Source organism: Palaemon carinicauda, chromosome 31 (genome assembly GCF_036898095.1).
Source record: "Palaemon carinicauda isolate YSFRI2023 chromosome 31, ASM3689809v2, whole genome shotgun sequence".
Classification (NCBI taxonomy): domain Eukaryota; kingdom Metazoa; phylum Arthropoda; class Malacostraca; order Decapoda; family Palaemonidae; genus Palaemon; species Palaemon carinicauda.
This window is the reverse complement of record NC_090755.1, coordinates 83,772,277-83,776,830: the sequence shown is the minus strand read 5'-3', so window position 1 is coordinate 83,776,830 and position 4,554 is coordinate 83,772,277. Positions and strand designations below refer to the sequence as shown.

General features: G+C 30.7%; 1 protein-coding gene across 1 annotated transcript in view; it reads left to right on the top strand.

Annotated features, from left to right (window-relative positions):
• Positions 1-414: 414 nt before the first annotated feature.
• Positions 415-4,554, top strand: part of LOC137624590 (uncharacterized) — a 12,875-nt gene continuing 8,735 nt past the window's right edge. The window contains exon 1 of the mRNA XM_068355537.1: positions 415-542. The gene's annotated coding sequence lies outside the window, so the exon portion shown is untranslated. The remainder of the gene's footprint in view (positions 543-4,554) is intronic.

Genomic DNA, 4,554 nt, shown 5'->3' with positions numbered 1-4,554 from the left:
AGTAAATTAACACAAACCTTGTCTACCTATTTCCTAGGACTAAAATTACACAAATACTTCATCATAGTTATAATTTTCATAAAAACAAACATTCCAGTAAAGTCTCTAAGTCAATAGTTATTATAATAATACTACTACTACTACTAATAATAATAATAATCTTTATTTCAGCAAAAGCCATATACAGAGTTACAATAAGGGTACAGTGATCTTACACTTTTGACACCGGTAAAAAAAAAAGATGAGATATGCAATAATATCAGTGATATATTATAAACATCAATTAGCAGGTTGACCACAGAGTCCATTCTCTACCTTCCCCTTGAATCACTTATCATTTGAACAGCTAATCGCTACTCTAAATCATTCAACTACCTGTTTCTTTACATTTTGCCCGACGACTTTCCCCACTTAAATCTAACCAGCACTTATATTTGTATATGGCTAGGCAATCTATAACGAACGAACGAACGAATCACTTATACACTATTGTGTAACCTTCCCTGTCTTTTCTTACTTTAGTCTTGGATTTTCCTTACACGGTAAGTTGCTTGCTTGTCCTGCGATTTCTGTTTTAGTCTTGCTAATTTTTTCTTGTACTTCAGGTGATTTCTGCATGTCATTTTGATTTTCCATGTCCATTATGTTTTGAGAATTCTTTCTATTGTTTTTATCAGATTATCCATGTGTATTTTTTTCGGTATAAGTTTTTCCTTTAGAATAATGCATCCATTTAATTTCAATGTATATGATCCGAGTTCTGCGTTTTTTTTTCTGATTTCAATTCAAATTTTGTTTTTGATACATTTCTTGTGAATCTTGGCTCTTAAATTGAATTTCACTGATTTAACGTAATTAAGTCTTTTGATTTATGTTTTACGTTCATGTTTTTAGCTCGGGTGATGGTAAATGTTACTCCCGAAAGCTTAGTAAATAAGTAGTCCCAAATGTTGAACTACCTACATACATATGTATGTATGTATATGTATGTATATATGTGTATGTATATGTATGTATATATGTGTATGTATATGGGTAGATATATATATGTATCTGTGTATATATATATATATATATATATACATATATATACATATATATATAATGTATAGGTATATGCATATGTATATTTATGTATATGAATGTATGTGTATGTATATTATATATATATATATATATATATATATTTGTGTACATATATAAAATATAAAAAAACAAATACAAATGGCCCCTAAAAGCCATCCCAATCAAAGTGCAAATGTACGACATGAGGCTGAAGGTCCAACCAACATCAAAAAACTTTTTTTTCCCTTTTTTTTTTTTTCCGGCGATGGCTTTTGCTAGTCCAAATGACTCTTGATTCATTAATACCGCGATTATAATCGCAAAGCCACTGTTACAGTTTTTCAAGCGTTTTCCCAGCTCTGGTTGTGGTCGATGGGGAAAGCTTTTTTTTCCTCTTTATGGTGCGAGTGTTGAATGGGGGGAAAACCATTTGTGTGGATGATTCGCTTTAGAGGGATGGAAAAATTTGGGTGAAAATGTTTTTTTTTTTTTTTTTTTTTTTTTTTTTTTTTTTTTTTTGGTGCGGTTGGTAATAGTTTGGGTGAATAATTTGACGTGGAGTTAATTGGATTAATGAAAAAAATGGCATTGAAATTCTATAAAATCTGTTCAACAACAACAACGGCATTGATATTCTCTAAAATCTGTTCAACAACAACAACGGCATTGAAATTCTCTAAAATCTGTTAAACAACAACAACAACAACGGCATTGAAATTCTCTAAAATCTGTTAAACAACACAACAACAACAACAACAACAACTAAACGGCATTGAAATTTTCTAAAATCTGTTAAACAACAACACAACAACAACAACAACAACTAAACGGCATTGAAATTTTCTAAATCTGTTAAACAACAACAACAACAACAACAACAACAACGGCATTGAAATTCTCTAAAATCTGTTAAACAACAACACAACAACAACAACAACAACAACTAAACGGCATTGAAATTTTCTAAAATCTGTTAAACAACAACAACAACAACAACGGCATTGAAATTCTCTAAAATCTGTTAAACAACAACAACAACAACAACGGCATTGAAATTCTCTAAAATCTGTTAAACAACAACAACAACAACAACGGCATTGAAATTCTCTAAAATCTGTTAAACAACAACAACAACAACAACGGCATTGAAATTTTCTAAAATCTGTTAAACAACAACAACAACAACAACGGCATTGAAATTCTCTAAAATCTGTTAAACAACAACAACAACAACAACGGCATTGAAATTTTCTAAAATCTGTTAAACAACAACAACAACAACAACGGCATTGAAATTCTCTAAAATCTGTTAAACAACAACAACAACGGCATTGAAATTCTCTAAAATCTGTTAAACAACAACAACAACAACGGCATTGAAATTTTCTAAAATCTGTTAAACAACAACAACAACAACAACGGCATTGAAATTTTCTAAAATCTGTTAAACAACAACAACAACAACAACGGCATTGAAATTCTCTAAAATCTGTTAAACAACAACAACAACAACAACGGCATTGAAATTCTCTAAAATCTGTTAAACAACAACAACAACAACAACGGCATTGAAATTCTCTAAAATCTGTTAAACAAAAACAACAACAACAACGGCATTGAAATTCTCTAAAATCTGTTAAACAACAACAACAACGGCATTGAAATTTTCTAAAATCTGTTAAACAACAACAACAACAACAACGGCATTGAAATTCTCTAAAATCTGTTAAACAACAACAACAACAACAACGGCATTGAAATTCTCTAAAATCTGTTAAACAACAACAACAACAACAACGGCATTGAAATTCTCTAAAATCTGTTAAACAACAACAACAACAACAACGGCATTGAAATTCTCTAAAATCTGTTAAACAACAACAACAACAACAACGGCATTGAAATTCTCTAAAATCTGTTAAACAAAAACAACAACAACAACGGCATTGAAATTCTCTAAAATCTGTTAAACAACAACAACAACAACAACGGCATTGAAATTCTCTAAAATCTGTTAAAAAAACAACAGTCACTTGGTTTAATGAAAAAATGCCGTTAAAATTTTCTAAAATCGATTAAATATATATTTCCACAACAAGAAGGGTTAATTGGATTAATGAAAATATGACATTAAACTGACTTATTTTTTGTTTCCGAAAATAAGTTGAATATACAGTATATAATTCAACAACAATAACAACAACAAGAAAAGTTACTCGGATAAATGAAAATTACATTAAAATTAATTATCTTTAGTTTCCGAAAATAAGTGGAATATACAGTATATAATTCAACAACACCAATAACAACAACAACAAGAAAAGTTACTTGGATTAACAACAACAAGAAAAGTTACTTGGATTAACGACAACAAGAAAAGTTAATTGGATAAATAAAAATTACATTAAAATTAATTATTTTTAGTTTCCGAAAATAAGTTTAATATACTGTATATAATAATTCAACAACAACAATAACAAATGCAACCGTTTCTAGTAGACTGCAGGACACAGGCCTCAGACATGTCCTTAGTCCTGTCTAGGGTTTGGCCACAGCGGATTGTTGAGGATAGGAGATTTTCGTCTGATCGCTCACAGCAAACCTACCTAGTATGGGTAGCCCTGACTAGTACAGCTTTGGTGATCATGGCGATACGCAAACCCTTTCACCACGATGAAGTATCACAACTCAGAAATCATTAAAATAAAGTAATAAACATAAACTGGAAGATTATGATTCATCAATTTGAGTGAATAACTATATTATGCCAAAAAAAAATATTTTTGAACATATTTCATGTTGCGAGAGAAATTGGTAAGACAATTTCAATAAATCATATGGTTATATTTGTATAAAAAATCTACGTAAAATCTAAAATTATGATTGTGCAAAAATAATGTCGATATTTTGGAAAGAAAAATTTCAATGACGATTTCTACGTTTAAAAAAATACTCTTGATCAATAATTCAGATCAAAGAGAAATATAACCAAACAATACATCTGAAATATACAAAGAAAAGATATAAATATAAATATAAATAAAAAAATCGTTTGTATTACATGTCAGTAGCTTCATTTTATGAAAAAAAATAAAATTAAACAGTTATTGTTCCCGGAGTAACAGCCTTTACTACAGCTAAACCCATCATTTGCTCTTGAATACTGTTCACAAATAACAATGAGTACATTAATAAACATTATGGTAACATTACCCTTTATAAAGGTCGCCTATGAATGGCAGAGGCACGGGCCAGTTACAATGCCTTAAGCCCTGTCCACACGATCGAGCATGCCCGACGGGCAAACAGTGATACCAGGCCATAATAGTTAGTTTAAATGAGGGTTGATGACGTCAGAGGTGGGAAAACTAAGGGCAGGAATCTGGCAACACTGTATGATGCCAAATCACTGTCTGTAGTTTTCCCGCTTCTGACGTCATTAACCCTCATTCTTACTAACTATTGTGGTCTGGTATCACTGTTTGCCCG